This window comes from Crocodylus siamensis, chromosome 6 (genome assembly GCF_052110815.1).
Source record: "Crocodylus siamensis isolate JL-2025a chromosome 6, ASM5211081v1, whole genome shotgun sequence".
Lineage (NCBI taxonomy): Eukaryota > Metazoa > Chordata > Crocodylia > Crocodylidae > Crocodylus > Crocodylus siamensis.
In genome coordinates this window covers 93,294,937-93,308,099 of record NC_143400.1, presented here as the reverse complement: position 1 = coordinate 93,308,099, position 13,163 = coordinate 93,294,937, and positions in this window count along the sequence as shown.

Below are 13,163 nucleotides of genomic sequence, written 5' to 3'. Positions count from 1 at the left end.
TCCATCAACTACTTTCCAAGCTGCTATCTTTGATAAAAAAGATTATAGAGTCCAGAGGCAAATCTGAAAAAATGACAGTGATTTATTGGAAATATTAATTCAATTTTCAGAGTCAGAATTTTTTTCTGATTGAGCAGTATCCATTCAAATCAGATAATCTCCATATCTCACCTGCCAGTTCTTTGCAGGATGATATTACACAGTATATGTTGCCTCTCCAGAGCAAGCTCTTATTAGGTAATAAATTATCTTCAGAATATAATGCTATTAGCTTTCATTATTCTTTCTTATTTATTGAATTTTGCCCTTGAAAAAAAAAAGTGGGAAGGTATGCTCCAGGCTCCAATATGCTTCCAGCTTCTGAATGAAACAAGTAATACAGTTCACAGACATATGTACCTGGTGATAACCATACCATGGTCTAAGTATCTTTTAAAATGTTGTTTAACTACAAAGTATGGTTAAAATGATTTTTACGTTTTTTTTTACCTCTACAGAGGTCAGGGCAAATTTTCCTATTCTGTATGCTTACACAGCAAACATATCCAAACCCCCACCATTCTGTCATGCATATCTCCCAGTTTTAGACAGTATACCAGGGCCAGTACACCATTGGTAAAATCCTGGTTGGCGTCTTAGATTTATAAAAAACTGGTTCCTTTTCAAATTCTCCCAGATGTTAAATTAAAATAATTCCTTATACTGTCATCTGCGTAATGCTATTTGATTTCCTGCTGTGATAATTTAGTAGTTTGCAAATTTGAAGCCACTGATTTAATTATTCACTTTTGATGATATCTTATTTGATCATTGCAATATAATAAATAAATTCTGCATAAATAATAGGCATGCAGAATATAATACATTATGTTAGATTGCCACAGACGTGACTGATTCTGAGGTCTTGGGTAATGGCGGGTTAGAAATTTTCAAGTCACTTGTCTCAAATGCCAAATTAATATCCAGCTCCCTCACAAGTCTGTGATGTTATTTGAAAAAAGAAAAAAAAAAAGACACATTGGTAATAGCCAGTTGAGATGTCCATTTGCTCAAGAAAAACACTCCAGTCCTTATCACTTCACCATACTATACACCAGACTACACTTACTATATAATTATGTTGATTCTAGTGCCATCTTCCCTTCTTCATCCTCTTGTTAGTATCTTTTTTCTCCTTGGTAAGGTATGTCTAATTTTCTTGATAAACTCCTCAGTACAGGAGTTCTTGTGGTTGGTAGTCTTGCCTAGGTTTGGATGCAGCTAGAATAACAGTTAATATAAAAGCAGAGATGTGTGCTTTGTGCTCACCATCTTACCAATACTGGCCCCAAATGGGAATATGCAATTATTAGATTTAATGAACTGGTAGAAGGTTTCTTCCTCAATAGAGAATCAATGTCCAGACACCATACCATAAATCACATTTGTGACTGAATGAACGATTAAGAAAGAAAGGTCCTACATCAACACTGATGCGCATTGACAACATTCAGATATCTCCATAAATTATATGTTTCATTTCAGCTTTTAGGACACATTGTATAGGCTGCACATGCAGGGAGTCTGTTTGCAATGTTGTCCTAATGTATTATAGGCTTGAAAACTGAATTCCCCAGTTTATATATTTCCTTCATGGACCATGGAGAAAACAGGATTACTCACATTGTCCTCAGCATACTTATAGCGACTAAACAATGACTCTGATCAAGATTCATATTTCAAGGCTGAGTTGGCCATATTCAGTGTTTAGGAAGGATTTTTTCCCTTTAGTATTCCCAAATTTGAAATAATTAGCCTTATTTTAGCTCTAATTAGTTCTTTTTCATGCCCCCTGGCGCCCACTCCTGGCTTGTGACCATCTAGCACTGAGCCCCAACTGCCCACATCTCAGTCACTCTCTGACTCAAGAAGTCCCCTATTTAGAGATTTTGTTTGTGTTTATGAAATGAATAGAAAGCAGGATTTTAAAATCTTGGGATGCAGTTCTTAAAAACTGTGTATAGCCCTAAAACATGTCCAGAATAATTTACAGCTGGTAAGACATCACGAATGACACTGGTTGCATTTCAGGGCCCAGAGAAAAGAACAGCAAAAGTGTAGGGCTTTGGCCTGAAACTGTGCAGGCAGGAATGGTTTTAAACCCACTGTAGTAGCTGAATATGAATATTGGGTAACATTAATATATAGTAAGAAAAGGGCCTGGACTTCTGATGAGGACAGTGCCACTTGTTGGAAAGCAAGGAATTGATTGCTTGTGAGAGTCCACAAGGTATTCAATACCTATTACAAACAATCAGTTGTAGTCATTCATTGTTTGGTCTTACTATTCAGGCTTCTCAGTTGTAGTGATTAATTGTTTCACAAATTAGAAAAGTTACTCCTACCATTATTTTAAGCATTTGAATCTGCATTCTATGAGGAGAAAGGTACTTTAGGTAATTTATTGTGTTCAGTTTTTTTCTGACTAGTTTACATGAAAAGAAAATTTTATGTTTCTTTTCTTTACATGTTTTCCAGAGAAAGGGTTTTTTTTGGCCAGCCAGAAACATCTTCAGACTGGACCATCAGGCCATCTTTCACTGTTTAGAAGCCATTAAGTATGATCACAGGAATATGTCCTATTCACAAGAACATGTTCCCACAGATCTGTGCTAACTGAGGACACCATCAAAGGCTAAAAATCATGGGCCAGGAAAACTTAAGCTTAGTGAACCAAAAGCCCAAACCACCTCAAGATACTGTTTGGGGAATTCTGTAGAAATTTCTGCAATTAAGCCCAAAACAGGTTGAAAATTTAGCAAAAGTGAAAAAGCTTGTTATCCAATTAAGAGCCAAGCCCATTCTGTCATTCAGCAGAATGTTTCAGGAACTCTGTCAGGTGGATGCTTTTTAAATGTCTTGTAGGAAATCAAATTATACTGATTTATAGGTGAATTTTACTTCACAGCCAATTATCCCTAGAAATAAAATACTCTTGCTTCCCAAAGAGGGAGGTGGTTTTATAGTTTCCCTTCTAATACCTTTTGGACATCCAAGCTAGCTCATTGAGAGCAAGCTCAGATGTTTTTTATACTACACTTCAGTGAAGAGTATCCTAAACGGCTATTCAGTCACTTTTGCCTCCCCCTTTGCAGTGATTTCCGAAATTGGTGCGTGACTAAAATCTTTGTATCTTGCATTGCATTTTCTTCCCCTGCCTGTTTTTGAAGCAAGATCATGATTTTGTGTGAGTGATGTCATAGCTTCTTACCATGGAAATGAATGCAGTGCCGCATACTTAATGGTTGTATCTACACATTCATTAATACGCAGTAATTACTGTGCATTTAGTTTAGTACTTCCTTAATGAAGTACTAAATAAATGCGCAGTAACTACAGTTAATGTGTAGTAGCACCAGTGCACCTTTTTTTTGTGATGGTTACTGCATAGTAGCCTAATAATATTGTGTAGTAGCATGCTAGCATGGTTTTTGTCCGGCACACTACTGCGCAGTGTCTTGTGTAGACACACCCACTGAGGAAGACTGAGTCTGGTGAAGGATTGGATGGAAAGGGATGATGGGCTTTGAGAGGGCAGTGCTCTCGCTGAAACATAAATGTCTTAGGTAAGAATAAACAGGGCAAGAAAAAAAATGATGGGACACAGGTGACAGTCTAATAGACTGAAATGTTTAGGGTACAATCCATATTTATCACCTGCAGGTCCAGCTGACCTGATTGGACCTCAAGAGACCTCAGCACCTCTAAATATTACACTACTTAGTAGTTAAGCAAAACTTAGGAGCCTACCTTTCAGCTGCTTACATTTGCAAGAATGGGCTCTAGGTTTAAATCTTATCCATTATTTCCTCCATTGTGAAAATCACTCTTTTAATAGTCATTTTTTGGGGAAAAAATTGTACTCAGCAAGTTTTACTTGTGGTATATAGAAAAAAAATAATTGACTACTTACTAATTTTCCAGTTGAACCCCTCAAAATTTACCCCGCCAATTTTTTTTTTTTTTTACATGACATGGGACTATGTAGGCAACCCCAAAGGAAAGGGACTTTATTCAGTGCAGAATGAATAAATGAATACTTTAACAGTAAAAGAATATAAAAATAAAAAAAGGCATACATTTTTATCAATATTTAATTTTTCTTCCCTTCTGGAGTAACAATGAAGAATAATAGCAGATTTGCTTGTTTCTAGTTTGTATTTAAGATTTAGCTTAAACAGGAAAGATGTTATTAGATAAAATGGTGGGAAAGTTTGAGGGCCTTTTTGGTTTTGGAGGCCTTTGAGAACCAATTTAAACCAGCTTTTAATGTTCTTGGAAGGGGTTCAACAGAAACAATTCAAAACTAAAGCAGCTGTGGTTCCTAATAAAGAAGATTTTCTTATTTCTCTCTGGCTTATCTCTGTGCCCCTCAAGTACAAGGACAGTGAAGTCAGAGATGTTGTTTTTTGTAAAATGTTCTCCCTCTGGAGATGTGGTATTCATGTCCTTTATCATTTAGTTCATTCTGATGCACAGGAGCTGTTTGGTTTCACTCACATAGTTTCAATGAGAACAATCAATGCACTGGGTGACATATATCACACTGTCATAGACATGTGTAGGATCCATAGATTATTTCAGTACTGATAACTAATAGCTGCCTTTACCTATCAAGGGTTGTTGGTTGTAGCCATGTTGGTCTAAGGACATGGGCAGACAAGGCTCTTTGGGCTGATGTGATATCTTTTATTAGACCAACTAAATCGCTGAAAAAATTGTTCTTTGCAAACTTTCAAGCACAAACACCCTTTGTCAGGCATACTCTTCAGCAGACTCTTGCCTGAAGAAGGGTATATATGTGCCCAAAAGCTTGCAAATAACAATTTCCCCAACTATTTAGTTGGTCTAATGAAAGATATCGCATCTACCCAAAGAACCTTGTCTGCATATGTATGCATCAAGGACACTCTGGCAGCAAAAGAGACTTCATCTTGGAATGAGCCACCCAGATACTTTGCCTTAACCAACAATACAGATGATGCCCCTACATCAAGTGTGCACCCCTGGCTGTTGTATACCATCAAGTACTGGAAACTTTAAGAAGGATCATCAAACCATATACAGCCTATACTTGAAGAGGCCCACACTTTGAGAGAAATATTCTCCCCCTCCCCTCTGGTTTTCAGGTAATTCATGATTAGGAGCAAACACCCCATCTTGCTGATCAGTGAACAAGTGGAACATTACTCATCCAAAATAGCAAATGCAAAATCTTTCAACACATCCCAACCATCACCATAATCGACATACTCCCAACCATCAGAGCAACTGAATTCTGCAGCATTGCTTTTTATCAGACAAACTGGATGCTGTGCTTTTTTTATCTGACATATCCTGCTAAGATATGCATTTTACATCTGTTTTCTAATCTGTAACTTGCTGCCAGATAATTGCTACCAGGTCTGGATGTGGATTTCTTGCCTCTCCTTATCTAATACTCTGGCACATGATTTTCTGAGACACTTGTGCTGATCTCTCCTGCATTTGAATGACAAAGTATTGGTGCCAGGGCTTTCTTGGGCATCATTTTGATGGCTCTTCCTGGGTGTCCAGGACCAACACTTGCTGCCAGCTTCCCGTCATGCTCTAGCAGGAAGAAAAGATACAATCTAGACCACTTCAGAGTTGTTCCTGTTTCATATTTCATCTTGGGTCATCTTTTCATATAGTTTAGATGGATTTTTAGTGCTATAGAGCCACGCATCCCTTAACTCTTTACAATACTTCTCAGGCACTACAACATTGTGTTTATCCATGCCAGATGCGCTCTTGGCTTTAGAGTTTTCCCCTGAGATGAACCTGAAATAATAATCTGTGTAATGTGTGTATGCATGCATGTATTCATTTATATTTTGTTTTTTTAGTAAGCTCTGGTGGGTATTGGAAAGTTGGAAAGGAACCTGTACTGTGTTTGGAAAGGCTTAATCTTAGGGTGCTGCAAGTTTTTTTCCCCCGAGGTACTTTGAATTATTTGTGCTAGTTCACGCTTGTATCTTTTGGTTCTAAGGACAGAGAAGATATTGTTTGCCTAACACTGAACAGTTCTGAAGGCGGCCTGAATGCCAAGCTATAGATAAGCTGAAAAAAAGGAACTTGCTCATCATGCTTAGCTAGTTGTGTGTGACAGAGACTCTGTCCAAATCAGGTTCACTTGACTTTTCATTTGTGCATATGAACTATCAGTAGTCTTTACTGCACTTTACCTTAAGTCTGCTTTTTTATGTTTTTTTAAGAAAGTACTTTGTTGTTGTAGTGTGTGAGAGGAGCCGGAGCGAACAAGTTTTAGGATTCCTTGAATAAAGAGTTGTCTATGAATGGAGTGAACTAGACTTGATGGCCCAGGGGTTAACAGACTCCCTTGCTGTAATAAAGTTAAGACTTTTCTAGTTGAAGGACAAAGGAGGACAAAAGCTGACAGCTTGTTAATAAGTACCCTGATGTGTTGCACTGTAAACCTTATTTGGCTTTTGTTCACCCAGTTCCCAGTCCACACTAGGGCTGACAAGGAAGAGAATTCACTACAGGCTGTTTCTTTGTACCCAGTGTTTATTCAGACTATTGGCAGTAGCATCGTGTGTCAGGCTGCGTCTACACAAGCATGCACATTTGTTTTCTTGGGAACAAGCAGCAGCAGGACACGATGTGCTAGCTGCCCCTGTGGAATGCCTATGCCAGGTGCCCTCTGGTGGGTGGCAAGTGACCCCGGGGGCAGTAGGGGAGGCTGGGGCCAGCAGCCTTTCCTGGAGTCCTGGGGGCCTCCTGGGGATGCAGCAGTGGCGATTCTGCAGCTTGGAGCCTGGCTGGCACCTGGAGCATGGCTCTGGCCAGCCTGGCTCTGGTTTTGGGCTCTGTTGGTTTTTTTTTGCATGGTGCTTTTGACCCCAGGATCTCCCAGGGTCAAAAAAGCACACCATGTGATTACCTTGAAGTGTGGAGAACACCTGAATATGCAGTGTGAGGTGCCACAGATGCGTCTGCAGCACCACATACTGCACGGCCTCACTCATGTGGATGCAGCCTCAAAGTCCAGCATATAAATGGCATTTTCAGCTCTGACCTCTGCTGAACTCAGCTCTGCCCTGCCAGCCTGGCTCCATAGTTACTTCATAAAGGGAAAACATCACTGCCAATTGCATAATTACATTTCATTTTTGTGTTATATTCTCTGAATCTCCTGTAGAGTCCTTGCTAGCTCAGCCCTTTTCTATTAAACTGTGAGTTGCACTGAACTTTTTTAACATGAATAAATGGGGACGATTTTTTTATTACAGCTCAGATAATTTACCACTTTCTGTGTTTCCACATTAGATTCATTTCATAACTCCCTGAATAAATTAGATTAATTTCAAACAATGAGAGTCCATTCTAGGCAGATATATTTGGGGGTTCATATGAAGGGAGGTAAGTGATTCACCTGCACATTTTCAGCATGGTGAAGGTCCCAAACTTGTTTTTTGGCAGGTAAAATATGCATTCAAATCAGGACTTGTACTTCCAGTCATCTGAATTGCAACACAGGTTCAACTTGGCCTTAGTTAAGATTTCAAAACACTTTTTCAGCCTTTAAATTTAACAACTTCTACACTCCACTAATTATTCAGTAGTAGATAATCTCTGAACCTTTTCAGATTTCTCAATATCTTCCTTATAATACAGCACCCAGAAATGAACTCCATATCCCATGTACAGTGACATGACTCCTTGTTTTGTGGTGGCTCCTCTGCATATGCACCCTAAAACTGGATTTTTTTTTTTATCAGTGTATTGTCCATACTATCTCATGAGGGGAAAAGGTTAATATTCTGGTAAGTTCTTTCTATTTTATTTTTAGGGAAAAATACATTTCAGACATAGTTGTAAATATAATCAAATACTATAAAATCTACACTGTGATTAGCTGGGATGGTAAATGGTCTGCCTAGGTAGCAAGGATTTGGACTTTTGAACATTCACTATTGGATTGCTTTTTTATTCTTATTTTTGAGAAGGTGGTGTTGGTAGGGGCTTGGAGCAAGGGGTTGAACTACATGATCTCCTGAGGTCCCTTTCAACTCTAACTTACTATGATTTCCTATGATTTTAGTTAAGAATTTCTAATTTCGATATTTTTAAGGAGCATGGATACTAAAGTCCAATATTTAATGATTTATCAAGTATGGCCACCTGAAGTGTTAATCCAAGAAAGCTTGGCAAACAACCAATTGCTGTAAGTTATCTGCAGTTGTTTTAAAGTGGGTCCACTTCGAATAAAATCTCATTGGCTATTGCTAACCCTCCCTCTGGGCAGGTTCTCAGCTGTGCTTTTCCAGATGTCTCTCACCTGTCAGCATCCCAGCTCAATAGTTATGTGACACCACTAGTAAAGACAGTTAGGAAGAGTTACTACAGCAGTGTTTCCACAAGCCTGTTAGCTTATGTCCTGCTGTCGCAGGGCCAGGCACTCCCGGTCTCCTCAACTTCAGTTGCTATTGCCTATTTCCTTAGTCACCAGCTCCTGCTGGTGAGCGGAATTGGCTGCTGAAGTAAAGGGGCCGGTAGGTGGAACTGGCTGCCAGGATTCACACGTGCCTATCCCCCTATTTACTTTTTCTTCACTATTTAGTATTTTGTAAACCCTTATCATGTCTCCCCTCAAGCATATCTTTTATATCTGTTACACATCTCCACAAGATAATCCATGTCTCACTTATCTCACTGCTAAAATCTTGCAAGGTGCTTACCTAGAGATAGCCTTGAAGGCCACTTGATTATACTAGCCTTTTAGATAGACAAGATCACATCACACTTCCGCTTTACACTCTTCACTGGCTGTCAGATATGTTACTGCAAGGTGTGGTCAGGGGAGGTGGACATCTTATAATTACTAACACTGAAACAGTTCCAAGCAATTGTAGCAAAACTGAATGATTAGTCTTCTTTACTAAGTACTAAATTAGTTATGACTCCTAATAGATGCATAATTATATCACTGTTACATGAATAAAAATGGCATGTCTGGTATAAAATATTTAATAAGGATCACTTTGTAGCAGTAAACAATATCACAATTGCCAACCTTAGACTACGCACTCTTTTGTCATGGACTGTGGTTTGTTATCTATCTGTAGAGCACCCAGCTCTACAACTGAACTCCTTGGCATAGCAACCTTAACACTAGTTCTTCAGTAAGTTGCAGTGAATAAGTTCCTAGAATCTGAAAAATGTATATGGATAACTTTTTACTCAATACTAAATGTGTGCTAAACAAAAATCACAATTCATTCTCCCTTTGTATTCTGTAGTCATCTCTATAGTGCCGATACCCACTTTGGTGAGTTCTGAACCAGAGTGAAGTCAATCAAACTCTTCAGTTCATCTGCTGTTGACCTACTCCCTGCATGGTCTTTGATTTATTTGCCAACAAACTAATCAACCAAAAACCCCATCACATGGCAGAAATTCACTGCAAGACAATACTTTCTTCTGAATCCCTGAGAGATGGTTCATAAAGTAGGGGAAAGCACCCCACGATTCTGCGAATGACTTAAGGGAAAATCTTTACAGTTATAAATTCACTATAAACCTGCTGGATGTCTGAAGTGTCCGGGCTAGGAACCCCTCCAAAGGGGTTCAGTGAATTAATTACCATTATCCATATAGAGGTTGATTCCTCTTCTCTCAGTCGTTAATTAAAAGTCCACAGTATCTGCACTTCTGTTTGTAAATATTTTCCTAATACGCCTGGGACTGAAAGGTGTTTAGGTACTTTCATATCTGCTCCTTGTTCCCAATTCTGTTTATGCATTTTTTTTTAAAGGTCATTTGATAAAATGCACAAACAGTCTTAGGAAAAGGGCCCAGAGCCGAGGGTTCCCTTTCTCTCAGAGAAGAAACAGAATTGGAGAAAGATAGCAGCTCAGTTCACTTAACAGAAGAATCCCCTCACACAAGACATCAGCAGTCATCCTTAATGGGGTTATATATGCAATAAGTACATATGAAATAAATGGTAGGGCTGTGTGAGGCTTCGGACCGTGTTTTGGATCCGGAGAAGCTTTGGATGCTTTGGTCCCTGAAGCAGCATGTCCGGATCGAAGCGCTGGCTTTCTTAGGCTTTCCAAACCAGTTCGGAAAAGCTTCGGAGCCGTTTTAGAGATCTGGCCATAGGGTATAATGGGGAATCAACGAAATATCTATAACTTTGTTGTTTTTTGTCTGATTTGGATGAAACTTGAAGGGGGGGGGTAGCCTCTGCTGAGAGCGTGACACCTGCCAAGAGTCAAGATTAGGCAGGGGTTTGGGGGGAACTGCACCCCAAATTCTTGAAAGAAAACTCATGTCACATCTATGTGTTACAACACGGGGCTGAAAACTGCAGGAGTGGTGGCCCCTGGTGAGGCCACAAAGCCTGCCAAGTTTCAAGAAGCTAAGTGCAGGGCTTTGTGGGAAACTGTGCCTCAAGCTGCTGACAGGAAAAACTCGTGACATGGGTGAAGGCGCAGCACAGTGAAAGCTGCAGGCCTGCTAGCCCCTGCTGCAGCCACGAAGCCTGCCAGCTGTCAAGGAGATAGGTGCAGGGGGGTTCTGGGGCCTTGCACCTCTAGCTGATAGGCAAAACTCGTGACATGGGTGCTTGTGCAACTGTCAGTCTTGGGGCAGGGGAGAGGGGAGGATGGGGGGATGACACACACTGCTGCAGGCCTGGCTGCTAAGCTACTGTGTTACCAGTTGCCAATCAATCAGGCTTCACTCAGGGACCAGCTCAATACACAGTTGCTACCTAGTGTAACCAGTTAATTAGCAACAATTAATACCTACAAAACCACAGACTAAGGAGAGGAAATAATCAATATAGTCAACTGCCCCAAGACAGAGACAGTCAGGTGCACAAGCACCCATGTCACAAGTTTTGCCTGTCAGCAGCTAGAGGTGCAGGGCCCCAGAACCCCCACTGCACCTATCTCCTCAACAGCTGGCAGGCATCGTGGCCTCAGCAGGGGCTACCATCCCTGCAGCTTTCACCCTGCTCCACCTTCACACACGGTGTCACCCAAGTCATGAGTTTTGCCTGTCAGCAGCTTGAGGTGCAGTTTCTCCCAAACCCCTGCACTGATCTTCTTGACACTAGGCAGGCGTTGTGGCCTCAGCAGAGGCTACCACCCCTGCAAGTTTCATCCAAATCAGACAACAAACAACAAAGTTATAGATATTTCATTGGTTCCCCATTATACCCTATGGCCGGATCTCCGAGGCGGCTCTGAAGCTTTGGAGCCGCTTCGGCCAGGGTCAAAGCAGGAACCCAGTCTGGAGCTCTGGATTGGATCCCTGGCATCCAAAAGCGGCTAAGTCGAATAGCTGCCTACTCACACAGGCCTAATAAATGGTCCTAATCCTTACAGTTTGAATCATTCATAATCTACCTTGAGGGAGGCATAGTCATCAGGTGGTAGATAGCTTGGCATTTATTTTTATAAGATTCTCTTGTAGTCTAGATTATATTTTATGCTTCAGGACAATCAAGTTCAAGAATATCTTTGCAATATAAATCATATACTCCTTTGGGAGTGGCATGGTAAAAAAAAAAGTGGTGCAAGTGGGAAAAGACAAGGAAAGAAACACAAAGGCAAGGGTAATACATTTTTGTAAAAGGTAGAGTGTAAAATGGGATGAAACTATGTCAAGATACAGGGTATGTAGAATTCTGTAGGGCCTCAAATCGTATCTGGTATACTGTTTGAGATGATGATTTTTTTATAATTGCAATTGCAAACTCTGCAATACTATTAAAACTCACTTCCCATGCTGACTTCCTGCCCACTACAGGGAGCCTAGAGCTTCTAAGTTAACTTGGGGTGGGTACAGTAAGAGGCAAAGGGCAGGGCAAAGCTCTTGTGCACAGCAGGAGTCAGATATGTGGTAGGTCATAGTGCATCTCTCCTTTGAATCAATGCAAGGAAAACAAATATTTAAGTTTTTCCATCAGTGTTATCATGCACATACTTGTTAGTATTCCACACTGGGTGCCCTTGCCTTCTCTGCCCTTTTGGCCAACAGTGCCCAGGTGCGTGTAACAACTTCCTCTTGGCCAATGTATTGGGAAAGAGTGAGGGACCTACAGTGCAAATATCAAAATCTGTTAGCTCTTTGGCTACCTAACTAAGGCTCTATGGATGGAAGCTATAACAACTTCTTTTTCCATGGATTTTATGCAGAAGTGACATACACATCAGTAGTTTATGTGTGAGCCTGAGTAGTCATGCACCTGTCTCATGTATAACTAGGCATCCAACTGTTCACTAGTTCTGACTTTGAGATCAACTTCCTCATGCCTGCACTGCACTATCCTTCTTTTAGTCAAATGACTATAGTTGTCCTCATCTTTACTGTAGTCATTACAGCCATCATCATAATTTCTTTTCCTTGGGTTGTCTTTCAGTGCTGCATCAGGAGTCACCATCATCGTCTTTTTCTGGCCCTAAGCTTTAAAGAAATGAGGATGAAAATCTCCCAAAGTCCCTCCTGGGAGAGGAATCCTCTTGCCTGGAATGAATGGAATTGAAAAAATGCAGGGACAGGAGGGGGTGGGAAGCAAGCAGCTTGAAGGGCCACACAGTGGGTGAGGATGGAAAGAATAAGGGGTTATATAGATGCAGAATGGGAAGGGGTAGGATTCTAGCATGAGGTGTGGAAAACAGGTTGAGCTGGAGGGAGGGAAAGCAGGAAGGAAATAGGGTATTGATTGGCAAAAAAGGGAAGAAAAAGACAGGCAGACTGTGGACAGAGAAGCTAGAGGGGCTTTAAGCAGCAGACATGCTCTCCTTCAGAACACTGAATTGAGCCCAGGATCCCCAAGATTTTATCTTCCTCTGTTGTCAGCTATGAAGCCCAGTAGCAAAATTAGTGCCTCATGCCACTTAAAGACCTGATCTACACAGAAAATAGTAGACTGCTGCTGCTACTGGTTAGTACATTAGCTCAGAAAATCCCAAGTGTCTTGGTGACACAATGTGGGATTCAAATATGGTTCCCCTTAACAGAAAATTCTTTTTCCCCCCGGTTTTTTAATCAAGACATTTTTAAATGAGGTGGAAATGCCAGATTAAGTTTGGCCTGACATTGGAGTTATGGGGCTGTGTAGACAA